The sequence below is a fragment of the Macaca mulatta genome, chromosome 11 (assembly GCF_049350105.2).
Source record: "Macaca mulatta isolate MMU2019108-1 chromosome 11, T2T-MMU8v2.0, whole genome shotgun sequence".
NCBI classification, from domain to species: domain Eukaryota; kingdom Metazoa; phylum Chordata; class Mammalia; order Primates; family Cercopithecidae; genus Macaca; species Macaca mulatta.
In genome coordinates, this window is record NC_133416.1 from 122,265,366 (window position 1) to 122,283,882 (window position 18,517).

Here is an 18,517-nt window from a genome sequence, read left to right on the forward strand (position 1 = left end):
AAGGGTCACACGTTTCAAGAACCCCCATGGGGTCGGTTGAGGCCTTTGCTGAGACTGCATCACAGCTCAACTTCTCCTTCCACCCAATCCTGAATTTTTTTCTTTCCCTTCTAGCTCCAATGTATGTTCTGCACATTAATCTTTATCCCAGAATGTTTCCTAGAGAATCTGCAACCTCAAGGTCAGACAAAGTGAAAGGGGCCAATGTGAGTCTGGAGTACAAACATCAAGACTTCTGCTCAAGACATCCATGGCTAGTTCCTGAGTGCTTACTAGGTACCAGGCACTGAACCAGGAGCTGTAGATGAGGTGATGAACAAAGTTCTCGGGACCTGCTCTCATGGGACCATATTCAGATGGCAATAGACAATGAATTTATAATTATTTACAGGGGTGATGAGTATTAAGAATAAAAGGTACAGGATGCTAGAGAAGTAAATAATGGGTATCACACCAATCTGGGGGATAATATAAGGCTTCCATGAGGCAGTGATGATTGGATTAGGACCAAAGGATGATGAGGACAAGTTAGCCAGGCAAAGATAAGGGAGGGAAAGACAGTAGCTAAGAACAAGTAGAGTTTGGAGGATGTATGCCATGACAATAGAATTCACAGGACTCTGGGAGATGTGGGGAGCATGATATAAAAGGAGTCTGGGTGCATGATGCAGTGGTTTGGACCACTTGGATAATCAGGAAAGCTCTGGATCACATTTACTGCTTCACCCAAAGATAGGTAGAATCTATTTCTCCTCACTCTGAATCTAGCTGGACTTGTGACTTCCTTGACCAATAGACTATAGCAGAAGTTATGATATGCCAGTTCTTGGCCTAGTCTCTAAAAGGCCTGGTGATTGCAACCTTCACTCTGGAAGCCTGCCATCAGGTTGTAAAGAAGCTCACATTACTACTGAATAATGAAACGTCCCACACAGAACAAAAGACCACATGGATAAATACTGAGCTTCCCTGCATCTGAGGAAGCCTATGTGGACCTTCCAGTTCAGCCCAGCAAATAGTCAAATGCAGTAAGTGAACCCAAACAATGCCCCCAAACTGGGGCAAAAGAACCACCCAGCTATTCTTGACCCATATGATTGTGAAAAATGACAAATCATTTTTGTTTTGAACCTTGAAGTTTTGAGTTGGTTTGTTACACAGCAATAGCTAACTGAAACATTCTCCCTTAGGAAGAGAAAATCCCTCATACACATCTATCTTGAACAGCTCACAATTACTGAGTGCCAACAATGTACCAGACTTTGTGCTATGGGAGTTTTATATTTTATTTCATTGAAATCTCACCAAAAACCCGATGAAGTAGGCATTTATGTCCATTTTAGATGAGAAAAAAAAGAGGTTCAGAGTAAATGTGACTTGCCCAAGTTACTCAGCTAGTGAAGTGGTGAAATATGGATTTGAACCCAGAACCCAGGCAGTGTTTTTTTGTTTCATTTTTTGTTGTTGTTGTGGGTTTTTGTTTGTTTGTTTGTTTGTTTTTGAACAGTGTCTCTCTGTCACCCAGGCTGGAGTGCAGTGGCACGATCTCGGCTCACTCCAACCTTCAAGCGATCTTCCTGCCTCCCGAATAGCTGGGACTACAGATGAGCACCACCACACCCAGCTAATTTTTGTATTTTTAGTAGAGACGGGGTTTTGCCATGTTGGCCAGGCTGGTCTTGAACTCTTGACCTCAGATGATCTGCCTGTCTCAGCCTCCCAAAGCGCTGGGATTACAGGCGTGAACCTATTAACTTTTCTTGCATGGGCTTGGGGAGGAAGGTCAAGGAGACCTGGGCCAAACACTGGATCTGTGGGAAGATTAGTCTGTGGATGGCAGATACCACTGAGCTAAGGTTTGTACTTTTTGGACAGTAATTCCTGCATCTCAGGTACTTCCATGGCTATCCAATGCCTCCTAGGATACCTGGTTCCTCAGTCAGTAAGATTTGTCACACGCAGGTCAGGGCAGGGGAGACCAACCCCAAACCGCAGTTAGTAGAGCTGGTTGTTAGCCCCAGTTTTGCCTCTAACTTGACAGATGACCTTGGGTCATGTCTTCCCCACCCTATACTCCTATTTCTCCATCTGCAAAATGAGAGCAGAGTTTTCCTGGCATTTCCAGATTCTTCCTACCAGCAAACCACCAAATCTATTACACACTCAGTTTGTACATTGTCTTACATATGTAGACTCATCCAAAGCTAAAAAATCTGTTACCTTGGGGATTTGAACATTCTAGTTGTAGATTTTTTTGGATGCACCTGGAAACAAATTTTAAAAATGCCTGTCTGTTGCCACCTGCAGTCACCCCATGTGCTGCTGTGATGTGGGTACTACTTTGGTAGACCTGGACCCAGCTGGTCTAGGTGCACCTGTTGTTCTAGTAGAGGGGCTAAGTCTTGGGCAGAAAAATGGGTTTCAAGCCTGGGTCTCGCTAACCTGGCCAAATGACACCTATTAAACCAGACTTTGAGGAAATGGGATGCAAACCACCCAGCAGCCTCGTACTTCAACTACAGTTACCCCATTAACAGCAGAACTATCTCATTCTGGATTTTCTCCATCTCTGGGCAGCCAAGCTTCAGACAAGGGGCTCACATTGGCCCCTTTCACTTTGTCTGACTTGGCAGTTGCAGACTCCCTAGGGACCAGGTTCTTGGGTGAGGATTAATGTACTGGGCATATATTGGAGCTAGAAGGGAAGGAAAAGAATCAGGATTGGGTGGAAAGAGAAGTTGAGCTGTGATGCAGTCTCAGGAAAGGTTCAACCGACCCCATGGGGGTTCTGAAAATGGGATGAACCTTCTGTTGGGGACAGGGTGATATGCCTTAATTCTCTTGCCACACCAATCTTTGGATGTGGGCTGTCCTTGGAGGAAGATGTAATATTGAGTGAGGGGGGATCTTTTCAGTTGAGGGCAATACCTAAAGAGGGCTGGGAGTGGAAAGCATTCAGCTGGCAACACTCCTAGAAGCTGGGGAGAGTAAGGCCTTGTACCAAGGCAGTTTTCAGGCTCTTTGCAACCAACCCAGCCTCACCTTTTTCTCCAGGTGGGCAGGGGAAACTGGAGGCTTCTCATGCCACTGCAGCCCCTCATTACAGAATGAGAGCTTCCACAACAAGTCAGCTTCAGGAGAAAGACACTAGGCAGGGAGGAAAAACCAAGCTGAGAAAAGGGAGCTCAGTTCCTCAATACTGGGCTGTGAGAACTTCCTCCTAATCTTTCCTTCTAGAGAAATTTGGTATCTTAAGAGCCCCTTGTCTGAGGCTTGGCTGCCAGGAAATGAAGATCCAGATTGTTGAGACTGTTCTGCTGTTAATGGGGTAACTGTAGCTGAAGAACGAGGCTGCTGGGTGGTTTGTGTTTCATTTCTTCAAACTCTGGCTGGGTCACTGGCATATTATATTATGTTTCAGAGCTAGCTGTGTAGAGTAGAAAGAGTACTGGATGGAGAGAGAATAATAGGGCATAACAACAACACCCATCACCATCATCATCATCATCATCATCGACATTCATTGAATGTCTATACTCTTGACATGGCTTAACTTACCCAACTGAAACTCTCAACAACCCCTTATGAGATAGGTTCACTCTTCCCCCATTTTACAGATAAATAAAGGGGTTTAAAGAGGTGAAGTCAGTTGGTCAAGATTTTACACCTGGTAAATGTAGGAATGAGATATAGCTGCAAGATGCAACACTGAACCTGTTCCTCCCTTCTCTCTGGGCCTTGGAGGTCCATTCTGTAAAATGAGGGCTTGATTAGATGGACGGTAGCTTAACAATTTTATTTGTTAAAAAATCATGGGCCATTTCTTCAAATGAAGCTGGTCAGAGTGGGATTGCCCTGTTGATGTAAAGTGGAGGTATTTAGAATTCATTTACAAACCAGAGGGAAAAGAGCTTCTCTTAAGGTGCCTTCTAACTTTGTTGTTTCATGTTTCTGCAAATCAAATCTGTGGAAAGATCAGAGTCTCTGTGGATGGGTTAAGGTGTAGTTCTTGATGCTGCAGTTCAAGGTAGCAAAGGTCCTCGATCGGAGACTTTCCATCATTCATCCCCCTCACATGTCAGGCTCTTGTCGAACTGTGTACCTAGCCTGATGCAGAGCAGAGGGATAAAAGGAAAAAGAGATGTTTTTTCTTCCTTTTAGATTTTTGTTACTTTTGGGAAAAAGGGAGTGGAGAGGGAGAGAGAAGTTCATGGGTCATTACAATGTTGAGTGATAAGTATTTTAACATAAATAAGTACAGAGCACTGAGACAAGGGGCTTTTAATTCATACTCAGGATAGGCTTTCTGGCATGAAAAATGGGTAATAGAAAGAGCTAAAGGGAGTGGGGGACATGGGGCAAGGAAAACATGTCAGGTAGTGGGAGATGCGTGTGCAAAGCCACAGAAGAGCGAGGAACTGTAAGCTGTGTAGTGTTACTGGGATGCAGTCATGGTCGAAGGCATTAGCAATTGACAGCTATCTGTTTTATGGCCATCCCCCTCCACTCCCACCATCCTATCTTCTTCTCAATGCTCTATTCTGCCTCAGCACAATGAAGGGGCAAAAGGTTGATATTTGGCAATTACTTGGTTCTTGGTTAAATACATCATAAGAACCCACACATACTTAGGTTTTCCAAGAAACTCAGCCCTTGCCTTCTTAATACAAACAGGAAACAGAAAACTGCTACCCATACTCAACAGCAACCTGGACATTTCCAGATTGAGGAAATAAGATGACATCATGGGAGGAGAAGACATAAGAAAGTATGGTGTGTTTCACTGCAATGAAAAGCAGCCTTCTAGGGGGAAGCTGGTCTGCACCCCTCAAACCCGTTCTCCCCCACTTCTCTCCCTAGTGTCTGATTCTTTCTGTTGCCTCTGTGACTCACCATTTCACAGGGTGGTTTACTTGCATTCCCTCTCCAGTGATGCGTCATTACCAGAAAATAGGTCTCATAGCGCAGGGTGGGAAACTAAAAGGCAAGGGGTAAGAGAGAGTGGTTGCCCAATGTGTGTCTCATGAAAAACTAGTTGTGAAATCTGAGTTCACAACCCCACCTGCAATGCCCTGGACGTCTGATCACAGAGACCTGGCCCTGGGTGCCAAGAGCGAGAGCCCATAGTTAGATATCATAGAAAGCTGGGTTACCACAAACTTTATTTTGTCTGATATTCATATTACAAAACCAGCTTCCTTTTGATTCGTATTTATTTAGAATCTTTTTTTGATCTTTAATTTTCAACTTTCTGTTAATTTATGTATGCCTCAGGAAAAGCACATTGTTGATCTAAAAAAATCATTCCCAATTATCTTTTAACTGAAGAGTGAATGTGTGAATTTATCTCTACCAGACTAGTGTGAATTTATCTCTACCTTCTGATTACGAGGTTTCAATTACATTTATTTTTTAAGACTGTATTTATTTTTAAAGCAGTTCTAGGTTCCCAGGAGAATTGAGGAAAAGACAGAGGAATATCCCAACACCCTCTGCCCCGACATGCACAGCCTCCTCCATCATCAACAGCCCCTCCCACCACCAGACCGCTACCTTTGCTACCATTGGTGAACCCACATTGACACATCATTATCTTCCAATTGCAAAACCTACAGAATGTACAACAGCAAGAGTGAACATTAGAGTTCACTGTAGGTTTCAATAAATGTATAATGACATGTGCCCACCATTATAGTATAACACAAAACAGTTTCATTGCCCTAAAAAATCCTCTGTGCTCTGCCTCTTCATTCCTCCCTCCATAACTCTTAACAACCACTGATCTTTTTACTGTCGCCATAGTTTTGCCTTTTTCAGAATGTCATATAGTTGGAATCATACAGTGTGAGCCTTTTCAATTGACTTCTTTCACTTAATAATATGCATTTAAATTTCCTCCATGTCTTTTCATGGCTTGGTAGCTCATTTCCTTGCAGTGCTGAATAACCCTGTATTCCATTGTCTGGATGTACGATGCTTTATTTATTCATTCACCTACTGAGGAACATCTTGGTTGCTTTCAACTTTTGGCATTTGTGAATAAAGCTGCTGTAAACATCTGTGTGCAGGTTTTTGTGTGCACATAAGATTTCATCTCCTTTAGGTAAATACCAAGGAGTGTGGTCGCTGAATCATATGGTAAGACAATGTTTAGTTTTGTAATAAACTGCCACACTGTCTTCCAAAATGGCTGTGTCATTTTGCATTTTCATTAGCAATTTTTACTTAATCACATTTTCATCTTTTTTTTCTTTTTGTCTTTGCTTTTTTCTTCCTCCTTTTCTCTTTTGTATTAGGTGGATAAAATTTTATTTTTACCTTTCCCTCCCCTCCCCACCCACCTTTTCTTCTCTCTTTTTTCAGAAGTTATTGGTTCTATTTCTATTGTCTAAATAGGCACATTTGATTCTTACCATGCTTATGATTAATCACTGTAATCAACGTAATAATTCGTATAGCCCTTCCTGAGCAAAATGAGGTCCTCAGAACACTTAACCTCCAACCTTTCCCCGTTTCCAGCATTTATATTATTTTTGTTCACCCACACTACAGCCCCAACTCCAGCCCCTTCCTCTCTGTATTACGTTGTAAGTAATGTCACCTCCCTGATTCTCAGCTTCTTCAATTAAAAAAGAGTCGAAGTCATAACATCTTCTTTGGAGGCTCCTTGGATGGCCGGAAACAATGTACATGAGGTGAAAATGTTCCAGGCCATCCACGCATTTATTGTAAAATCTGTTAAAAGTTGAAGAAGTCAGAGAATGATTGCAGCAGGACAATAGGGAAGGACTTTTACTCTCCTTTCCTGCCCCTTCCTTATTTTGTCCTATTTGAATATGTTCTTTATTTTATAATCAAAGTCTATTAGGACCTCACTTCCTTTCAAGGCAATGGAATCTTACAAAGATCCATTTGCACTGAACTCTCCGTGTGCAGCAAGGTACTGCCTTGCTCTCTGGACCTCCTGTCTCTTTTCTCTGAATCTTTATTCCTTCCTGTTCCTCTAAACCCTGTCTCCATGTCTGTCTCTCCCACTGCCTGACTCCTTCCTCTTCTTTACTTCCTTCTGACGTCAGGGTTTCTGCCTTGCCCCATCTTTCTGTCTCTCCACGTCTTTGTTTTTCTCATCTCCGCTTCTCTCTCTCTCCGTGTCCAGGTCTCTTCCTGTCCATCCATCTCTCAGCCTCTGCCTAGCTGGGTCCTCCACTCTGATTCTCTCCCATCCATCTCCCTGGGCCTGACAGAGGCTCTTTGTCGAGTCTCTTCCTCTGTCTGCCGCCATCCATTGTTTTCTCTGTATCTCGCTGGCCGCGCATCTGCCACTGTTTCTATCATTTTCTCTCCATCTAGCCATTGATCTCTGATTCCCCTGCTCCACTTCTCTGTCTCTCATCCCTGTCACCAGCTCCCTCTCTGTCACTTTCTTATTCTCTCCCTGCCTCATTGCACGCTCTTTGAACATCAGGCCCGGCCCCAGCCCGGGGTCTCTGGGCTCCAGGAAGCCAGCCAGGGGCTGTGCAGGCTGCGCTGTAACTCAGGAACTCCGCCAGCAATCATTTCATTAGGCAGGAATGGCGTTCCCATTACCAGATAGCAGGCCTGCTTCTTCCCCACCATGGCCCCCTCCCTGCTGCAAAGCCCCCTCGCAACTTCCTGCTCGCAGCAGCCACACAAGGCCTCATTCTAATCCTGCAGCTTGTCTGTTTAGTGTCTTTGGAGAGGGAAAAGGAGCAGAAAAGTAGCTTGTCTTTTATTTTTATTTGCCTTCTTTTTTTCCCTTCCTCCAGATATCCCCCTGGGGCACCGGCCTAGAACAGAGCAACAAATATTTACTAATTCCATTAACAGAAGAGAGTTGGAATTTTTTTTTCCCAAGCGAATATCCGAGGCCCCAAGTTCATGGTGAGCCCTCTCCCCCGCATGGCCCCCTCTCCCCCCTCCTCCTTACACGCCCAGGACTTATATATAGTTCACTCAGTGCCATTTCCCCAATTTTTTCTGAAGTTCAAGACAAGTTGAAGGGTCAAAAAGGCAAAGGGTGTTTTAGAAGTTTAGCAGACAGCTTTTGGTACAAGGAAAAGAGAGGGAGAGCCGGAGAGAGGGAAACAGGGTGAAGAGGCAGGAATCTGGCTCGCATTAAGCTGGGAAGTTCCAACCATTGATTCGCTCTGGAATTATGGCTTTTAAAAAACTGCAAAACGTGGTTTATTCATAAGGGTTCTTTTTTTTTTTTTTTTTTCTTAAGTAGTGACCCAAAGTTACACTTTGGTTCACCAAGACGAAGACGCGTCCTTCCTCTCTCTATGGATCTTTCAGGTAGGACTGGGAGTAAAGGGAGGGAGGATGGGAGATGATAGATTTCCAAGACAGTGAGTTCTGAGAACACAGAAGCGTCTTCTGGCCAGGCCTATTCAATGTCTTTACCTTCCCTGCTTCTGAGGACAAACCAATGGCACTTCTTTGCAAGGGGAAGGGAGATCTCTTATGGGAAGGGGGAGCTTCTTCTGAAATGGCAACTCCTGATCTCTGGTAAGGGAGGATGTAGAGGAAAAAATACTCATGGGATTAGGTTGATGAATGCTACACTGGGAACAGATTTAGTGATTGCATTCATCTCCTAGGGCTGCCCCCAGCTAATGACCACAAACAGGTGGCTTAAAATGAGAGAAATGTATTCTTCCACAGTCCTAGAGGCCAGAAGTCTAGAATCAAGGTGTCATCAAAGCCACGCTCCCTCTGAAGGCTCCAGGGAGGAATCCTTCCTTGCTTCTTCCAGCTTCTGATGGCCCCAGGCATTCTTGGCTCAAGCCTGCATCACTCCAATCTCTGCTCCCATGTTCATATGGCTTTCTCAATGTGTATCAAATCTCCCTTTCCTTTCTCTGATAGGGACACTTGTCCTTGGGCTTAGGGTGCACCCTAAATTAAGGATGATCTCATCCTAAGATTCTTACATCTGCAAAGACCCTATTTCCAAATAAAGCCACATTCATAGTTATGTGGTGGGGGATGTTAGGACTTGGACTTAGGTATTCAGGAGACACCATTAAACCTGCTACAGTGATCATAGAGTGCTTCTCAACAATGCCACATGTGGAAGCCAATTAAAAGCATCCTGAAGCAACACAGCTGGAGAAATGCTCAGTGTTGAGTTCCTTCTCTTCTCGTTCCATCCTGCTTATTAAGGAAAAAGCCTTAGCTGGGTGCTAGGGTCCTTGAACGCTTTCTTACCCCCTTGTGAATCCTCCTTTTTAAGAAAGAGAGATGACATCCCTGGGAGTCAAACTTCAGCAGGTTAAATAAATCCAGTATTCCTTATACTCTTGACTCACATGACCTTCTATTTATGAAAATAGATACTGGTCTTCCCCTGATGTCATGACATGTGGCTTCCTTTTCGATTAAATTAAATTTGAGCAATTGATAAGCAATTGAGTTGAGAAAAATATTAAGTAGATAAATAATGGAAGTAGTACATAGCCATGGCAAGTATGGGTTTGCTGCACAGATTAAGGAAAACTGGGAAATACTGAAATGGCATGCTGGTTTTCCACAGCAGCCCAACACTTGTGAGGTTCACCAGCACGAGGGTGGTTAAGACAGGTTCAGTCCGCTGGAGTCTGCTGTTTCTCCTTGAACCTGAGCCACTGTTTCTCATGGTTATATGCATTGGGTTTCCCCATGAGATTTTATTTGGGGGTGGGAAAAAAACCCAAAGCTCCATAACTAAAAGAAAGCTTAACACATCAACCTTCTCTGTCACTTCACTTCTATTTTACAGATGAAGAAATTAAGGCTCAGGAGGGAGGAAAAAAAATAAAAGAAAGAATTGTCCAAGGTCACCCAGGCATCTGGACTCCCATATGTTGAGCTACTTCTGCTCATGGGGCAGCTGCAATACATGAATTCTTCACTACATGAGTTATTGTATTAAGTCCTCAGAGCAGCACTGTGAAATTGCTGGAATTTTACAGGGGAGGAAACTGAGGCTCAGAGAGGTTAGGAGCTCATCTTAAATGACTGAGCTGATAAAGAGAGGAGCTGGGATTCCCACCCATATCTGACTGTCTTTCCATCTGGTGTATTACTGCAGCAGCCTATTGCCTTCTCTCACTGCATGCACACACACACAGGCGCATGTGCATGCACACACACACATACACACACACATACACATACACACGCAGAAGGTTTCTGCACCAAAGCATTTGGCTGAGGGCATGCTAAGTCCTGGTCATTTTTGCAGGCTCTGTATTCACACACCTTGTCCATATGACACTTCTCTGTTGGATCTGCTTGGAAATTCTTGCAGGTGACAGCATATTTCTGGCTTATTCTGAAGGGTATTAAGTGCAAGAGAGACTTTCCTTCTTGGAGAAAGAAGGGGTCTGTGCGTAAAGAGAGAGATTTTGAGCCTGAGGGTGCCAAGTTATTGCTTTCTACTGTGGAAATTTCTAGATGTTGGAAGATAATGAAATGAAGTCAAGTATTTGACTTTTTTTCTTTTTAACAGCCAGATGTTGAACCCTGACACCATGATCACAGGAGTGACCTGCCTCTGACGTGTTAGCTGCTGAGAGTCTACACTGACGATGCTGTTGTATTGTAGATCCCTGGTGTGTGTGCTTCAAGAAACTAATAGGAGCCTTGAACCTCCTACCCCCATAGCTAAATGCCCACACACAACACTTTTCATACAATTCCTTGGATGTAGTCTTGGGAGCTCTTCTCTGAGTTCTGGTGTAAGATTCTCTTATTTACTGATCAGCTTGGGGACACCCCTGGATATTCCCACGGGTGACTACTTCAACTCACAGATGGAGAAACTGAGACCTCAGGGCAGAAGAACTCCCCAAGTCCCAGGGATACTTAGGGCTGGAGCCAGGGTTTGGGTGCTATCTATGCCTTCTCACTATGCCTGTGGCTCACTGCTTCTTCTCACTACCCTCTTCTTTCTCTGAAAGCTTAAGACAGTTCTGAGTAGACATAGGCAGTCTGGGAGAACCCAAAGGGTAGAGAATAAAGGATCCTGCAGCAATCTCGTAGGTTTGAATCCAAGCTCCACCACTTACCCAAAGCCTTGGGTGAGACATTGAACCTTTCTGTTTCTCAATTTTCTCATCAGTAAAATGGGGATTATATTAGCATCTACCTCACAGAGTTATAGTGAGGATTAAAATAGTACCCACATAAAGTTTTGAAAGAGTACCTAGCACACAGTACACATTCAATGAATAGTTATTACTATTATCATAGTTATCAAGATTATTATTAGATGTAGAGGGAAAAACGCCTCTTGTGATGTGGCATAGACTCCACAGACAGGCTCATATGTGCCCTCTCCCACTCCAACTCAGCCAAGAAACATTTCACTCCAGGCACAAACTGATTTTGGTGTTGGGATAGTAGAATTCAGAGGTGCCTGGAGCTTAACTGGCTTAATCCCATAACTTTTAGGCAGAGAAACAAACATGAAGAGAAATCAAGAGATTTTTCTGAAGCTCCCAGAGCTCTTTAGAAGCACAACCAGGTCTCCATAACTTTCAACCTGGAGCTGGGACTCCATTCAATAGAGCACCCTCTCCTCCCACTACTTCAGGCTCATCTCCCTCAAAATATAGTTCTGAAAAGAAGCCACTGGCTCTGTGACACTAAAGGGGTTAACTCAGAACCCTGCAGCTGGCTGCAGTGCACATCCTCAGCTCTGATTTTCATTTGCAAAACAAACAAACAAGAGGTTCTCTAATAACTCCCAGACCTCCTTCTTTGTGGCTGAGATGTGGATTTTGTAAGAAGCAAGGCTTCCAAAGATCCCTAATTCCTATGCTGTTGTTGACAAAGGACTAAAGGCTGTTTCATGGCTAGTGAAAGCTTCACATGCTCATTCATTCATTCAAATTCATTCATTCACCAAATGATTACTGAAGACCTACCTTATGCCTTCAGACATGGATACAGCCACCCTCCCAGCCCTCATAGAACGTATGGTATTCTTACAGTGTTTTCAGAGCTGCACCAACAGAGAGGCTAGCATGGGATAGGAACATGGAGGTATCCAGCAAATAAATGCCAGTCCAAGAGGAACACGGGATCATTTGGTTCAATGGAAGTCCAGTTCCCCAGGTTGAATTTCTAGTTTGTTGCCTGGTTCAAAATCACATTGGTACCCCAGATTGGCCATTCTTCTCATCCTCCCTTCCTTTTCCTCTTTTTCATTCTTCCTCTTCTTCATGTTGTCTACCATGAGCTGAAAAATAAATCAGTATGATATATTGGGAGCCCCCTTTTTCTAGATGGGCAGTGGAGGACAGAGAAAACAGTCTATGCAGCCAAAGCTTCACAGGTAGTAAGTGGGGAAACAGGGTTTGAACCAAAGTCTATAGGCCTTCAGATCCTAGGCTCTTCTCTTCTGGTTTATTTGTGTCATTTCCTTCCATTTCGTCAAATAAAAGATAGAATAAGGGAGGTTTAAGGCTCACCATGAGTTTCCACAACAGCTAATATTTGGAGGAATTGCAAATTCTGGAATGACATCCACTTTAAGCTGCAAGGTAAATGTTCTTTAGAAACATACCTGAGGGATTGGGAAAAGCAGGTGGGAGAAATGCTAGCTATATCCGTACATGGTAGAAGGGGTGAGAAAGGTCTCCGGAGCACTACTGAGAGGGGCGCTAATCTCATTCATAAGGGTTCCACCCTTATGACCTAATCACCTCTCAAGGCCCTCTTTTCAAATAGCATCACACCGGGGATTCAGTTTCAACATAGGAATTTTTTGGGGGGTTGGGGGGACACAAGCATTCAGTCTATAGCATCAACCAAAGCTTTATCTTCTCAAATAGATATTTTCTTATGTAATCAGGTTGAATTTGATGAGCACCTCCCTGTGTCCATTGAGTCTTATGGGAAGCAGATGCTAAAATGGAGTGAGAAATGCAAGACATGTCTTAGGGGGTAATGCCTGTGAAAGATAAAGGCACAGGAAACAGGAGTAAAAAGAGCCTCAGATCACATTGAAGATCCAACAAAGTCTCAACCAACTTAATGAGGAGCTCCTCCAGAGCTGAGATTTCCCGTTAGAGGAGTCCTGCACTGGGCAGAACTGGCCAGGCTCTGGTACTTCTCCCATGCTCAGTGTTTGGCTGGGGGCTCCCAAGGAAAGATGTGGCTTTGATTTAAAAGCTGAAGTAGATCTCAAAGGTACTGCAGCTGAGGGCTGTCCACTAACTACACTCCTTGCAGCTGAATGGCAAGTTATTTCTTGAAAGGAGACCTGAGTGTCACGTCTTCATGGTTACCATACCCTTTTATACCTACTATATATGAAACACTGTATTAGGTCCTGGAACGGGAGAAGGAAGATAATACTTAATTCCTGCCTTAAGAGAACCCACAGGCTGGGTGCGGTGTTTCACGCCTGTAATCCCAGCACTTTGGGAGTCCAACACAGGCAGATCATAACGTCAAGAGATGGAAACCATCCTGGCCAAAACGGTGAAACCCCATCTCCACTAAAAATACAAAAATTAGCTGAGCATGGTGGCGCACACCTGTAGTCCCAGCTACGGGAGGCTGAGGCAGGAGAATTGCTTCAACCCAGGAGGCGGAGGTTGCAGTGAGCCAAGATCACGCCATCGTACTCCAGCTTGGGCAACAGAGCCAGACTAAAAAAAAAAGAAAAAAGAAAAAAGAAAAAAAAAACTTACAGTACAGTAGGGAAGGTAGTCTTCCATGTGTCTCGATAGTCTCATTCCTGAATAACAATAACAAACAAAATCAAACCTAAAATGTTCTTTTGCAGATAAAATGGCCTAGAAGTAGCCATTAATTCTCATTGCAATTAATGTAAAACCCACAGCACCGTTTTTTTGTTAATAGAGAAGTAAAATCAAGCAATAAGCTGGTGACATGTAATATGGGTCATAATTATATGCCACTGATACCTGTAAAATCTGTTATTATACTACTAAATTGCAAAAATTCCTGCAAGAACATGTTGGCAGCTGCCATGCCAATGCTTACTAGCTCATCAGTTGTTTACAGGCTCTGCAAACATATGAATATTGGTTAACAAAACACACTTGATATTTGCTGGAGAATGCTTATTTTCAGATTTGACACTGTATTGCAGTATATATACTTTATTTAAGAATACATCAAATAAAGATCTCTACCAAATGGTACCTTGAATAAAAATCTGTGATGATAATGATGAAGATTGGTATTCCAGTTATCTAATGTTGCTTAAACCAGTCCAAGCTTAGTGCCCCAAAACAACAACTATTTCATTATGCTCATGGGTGCTGTGGATCAGGATTATAGATTAGGACAGCAGGGTTGTTTTGTCTCTGCTCTATGATGGCCAAGTTTCATCTGGGAAGATTCTTAAAGGCTGGTGGCTGGAAACATCTGGGGGTTCCTTCATTTATATGACTGATGGCTGTGCTTAGCTCAGATATTGGATCAGATAATTTACATCTGACTCCTCATTGTGGCTTGGGCTTCCCCACAGCATGGTGGCCTCAAAGTAACCATACTCTCTCCAGGAACCAGTGCTCCAGTGTTCTAGTGAACAAGGCAGAAGTTGCATGGCCTTTTATGAGCTAGCCATGGAATTCAGACAGCATCACTTCCACCGTACTCTTTTGGTGAAAGAAGTCACAAACCCACCCAGAGTTGAGTGGGGAGGATACAGACACCACCTCTTGATAGGAGAAGGGTCATAAAAATGTGTGGCTATTTTAAAGAACTGCCACAGTTGTTGATGATCATTATCACCAACTATGTGCCAAGCTTGATGCTAAGCTATCATGCATTTGTTCTTCACAATATCCTTAGGAGTTAGGTACTGCAATCTTCATTTTATAGACAGCTCAGGTGACTTTCCCAAAGTCACACAGCTACAAAGTGGCATATCCAAGATGAGTTCCCAGACCTGTCAGGTTCTATAACCCTTCACACTAGTCTCAGTTGCATGCCTGTATGTCACCTCACCCTGACTCCTCCTATTCCTGGGCTGGGGCTGGCATAGGAGGAGCAGGCAATTGAAATAAAAAAATCAAAAATGAATTCAAAGCACTTCTTGGCTTGTGAAAATAATGTAAAATAATTTTATGATTGTTTTTAGTCATATGCAAACTCTTAAGTTGAAAATACTATAGTAAGTGGCCGGTGATGATGTTCCATTCATAATGTTCCATTGCCTCCTGCATTGTATACGCTAAGCTATGCTACCTTGTCTTTCATGCCCATCTCTAGACGGGTGATAGTGCCTTGAAGGAGTATTAGATGCTCTCCCTTAAGGAGCTGGCGGGAGAGAAAATGAGGTTCAGACCCTAGCCTGCTCTATGTTGTGCCTGCATGGAGTTGGCCATGAGCATCAGAACACCCTGGGACTCACTGTGACAGAGTCTGGAAGACACCTAAGCCTTGGTGGGAATGGGTCCCATGCAAGGAAGATGAGAATGTCACAGAGACAAGGCAATGGGTCCATTGCCTTGGTTTTTGTAGGTGATCTGTGTCAGCCCAGGAGTTAGAGGGGACAGATCTGGGAGACAGAAGTGACTTAATTAACTCCTCCCACCCCTTCCCCTATCCTGATGCCCACCTAGGCTGCACCCAAACATTTAACATGGATACATAAGGTGCTTCACTGCGCATTTCTGCCACACTTCGGGGATCTGAAGTGACTTTGGACAGCACAGTTTTCCTTTTCCACATCCTAAGGTCATGACATCTCCTGAGATCCCAGCTGAGACTCCTTCCCTACCACACTCTTGCATCCTCTGGATCCCCCTACTGTGCACCCGACACACAGTAGGGGACCCATTAATATTGAAAAAATTGCACTTGGCATTCCATCACTTTCAAATTGCAGAGAATCTGTCTGCTTTGCACATATTTCTGCTTCCCGCCTTGGTCTATGTTGTCCGCCTTGCCACAGATTTACTCCGCACTCTCTGCCTGACCTTGATTCTTCCCACCCCTCAGGTACTTCAAATTCACTTGGGGCTCGTTTCCCTCGAGAAGCTTTTCTTATAGCCAGTTTCCCAAGCCTGGGTTAAAAGCCCCTCCCTCTTCGCCTTCTGTGTACTCACGTGGCAGCATACTGTGATGCACTCATGTGCGGGAGGGTTCCATTTTATATGCTATGATTCAGATGTATCCCGAAGAATTTACGAAACAAAACATAGCTTTCTTTAGTTTTTATATGTAATTTTGCTCTGGAGTGTCCATTTCCATTAATGGCATAAAAAATTAAATTTGCCGATTAGAGGTAACTGTCTCTTTAATAAATATTCAGTCAATTGAAACTCCTGGTAAGGGCTGTGTCTCCTTTTTCAAGGTGTCTCTGCTCTCTGCTTCATCTCCTGGGAGGCTTCTGGGTGTTGGATAGGATGACCCTCCACCGAGTCTTCACTGTGCTCTGCCACGGGAGGCTGGCTTTGCCTACCCACCAGGTGCCGTGCTGCCATGCCATCGTTGACCCCTGATGTTGGCGAGGGTTGGAAGGTCTCCCACATTGTGATCCCAGAAAACACTGTGTTTCTGGCCTCTTAACACTTCCCACTGGGATACATGGGACCTTAGATGCTACCACAAACCCTGGGGAACTGAAGGTCCCCTCTCAAGCCATGCTCCCAGGTACCTCTCAGCAATGTGCAGCCTCCATCCCAGAGAAATGGGGCCACCGTCCAGATGTAGTTAGATTTTTCCAAACCTATATAGATGATTCTACCTCCACTGACTCTTGTTATGGGATGTAGAGTCCTGCTGGGGGTTGACCGGAGACTCTTCCTTCCCTGACTGCCTAACTCGGAATGTGCTTTGTTCTTTTCCTACCTGCCTATGAGTAACTCCCCTTATATCATATCCTCTTTTGCTGTTACTCTACAAGCTCTTTCTTCTAGGTGGAAACCACCTTTCCATTCTCTAAGTCTATCACTCTGTCACTTTGACTTAATGGCAAAAATCGATGTAGCAGAATAAGAGAGAGAAGAGAAAAATACATCAGTGGATAGTAATACACATGCACACATTTCCTTTGTTACACATTGAACTCCTTTGGGACAGCTTGGCACAAGGGGAGTGCTCAAGAAACATTTCTGGAATGGAACCTTTATTTCCCAGATACTGTTCTTGACTTCTAGAGACTTCAGTACCTGGCCTAGAATGCCCTGCACTGACTGTTGGCTCCATGTTTTAGTGGGGAACAATGGAAGGGATATAATAATAAGGCTGGGTGCCAGATTGTGAGCATCTAGTGCATATCAGATATAGTACCAGGTACTTTCATTAGCTTCTCCATAAGTTCACTCAGCCACACAGGATAGGCTTGATAATTTTCCTCTTATAGATGCAGCAACTGAAATTCGGAGAGGTTAAATCTGTTGTCTGAACATGCATTGCCAGTAAGTAAAAGGGCAACGGTTTGATCCCATGAATTTGGGACTCCAAAACCCAGGGCCTTGTCACTTGACCACAGTAGAAGTAAGAGGTCTGCATGGAAACCCTCCTTTAGAACTGAAGAAAGACCTCTGGTCTCAGATGGTCATGGAACTCAATCCTTGTAAACCCCCATCTCCAGGAGGGCAGGCCTTGGAACTGCAGGTTAGAGTCTGGAATTCACTGGTGCCAAATCTCCGTTATATGGGACACACCATATGGAGCCTAGAATTCATCACAGCCTTTGGCAGGCAGCCTGGCCTGGAAATAACCCCAGAAGGCTATGTTTTGATCAGGAAACTTGCAGCTGTTTTTCAAAGTCATCTTTGGAATTTTTAATTTTACTTTATTTTTAGCAAACCTACATGCCCCTTGTTTTTCATCCCCGGTTCTAATTTCCTTGGTGTTCTGGATTACCACGTAGGTACATGGCACGTTTTTGCAGAGATATGGAGAGGTCTGGAGAAGTTTGCACACCTCATCGAGCTAAGCAAGAGACAGGGCCTCGGGAAAAAAAAAAGAATCCCAAGTAACTTAAGTAAAAAAATCCCAAGAAAAGTTAAGCACATAAACAGCTGTGGCCTCATCACTGAGCCTTAAGGTTGCAGTGGGGAAAAGGAGGGGGCCCAAAGAGGCTCTGAGCATTCCAAAACATGAGCACAGCTTCTCTCCCGAAGGTGAGGCATCTGGGCAACTAGGCAGACAGCTCCATCAGGAAGGAGAGCCCGTCTGCAGAGGCCAGTTTGCCATGGGTCTTAGTGGGATCCACAGGCTGCTGAGAGCTCTCAAGTTTTGATTTTTCCAAGTGTTTCACCAGATCCCCATCATGCTGGGGCCAAATTCTTGAAAGCAAAGCCACATTTGAATTCTCCAAAGTAAAGCCACGTTTTAGGCTTTGGCTGCAGGGGCTTGGAATCAAGCCACTCTGGGACTTGAGAGTACAGCAATTCCATTTTTGAGGTTTGAGGAATCCTAGAGTTCCCCAGCCTGGGAGAGAAACTGATTTCAATCTGGTTTAATTCCTGTTTTCCCCACCTCCATTCCCCACCACCCTGACCTGGAGTTTTGGACG

General features: G+C 44.1%; 1 long non-coding RNA gene across 1 annotated transcript; it reads left to right on the forward strand.

Annotated features, from left to right (window-relative positions):
* Positions 1–8,084: 8,084 nt before the first annotated feature.
* Positions 8,085–13,776, forward strand: LOC114670962 (uncharacterized). The gene is made up of 3 exons (XR_013400718.1): positions 8,085–8,316; positions 10,514–12,551; positions 12,863–13,776. It is a non-coding gene; the product is annotated as an uncharacterized LOC114670962 (long non-coding RNA).
* The last annotated feature ends 4,741 nt before the right edge of the window (positions 13,777–18,517 follow it).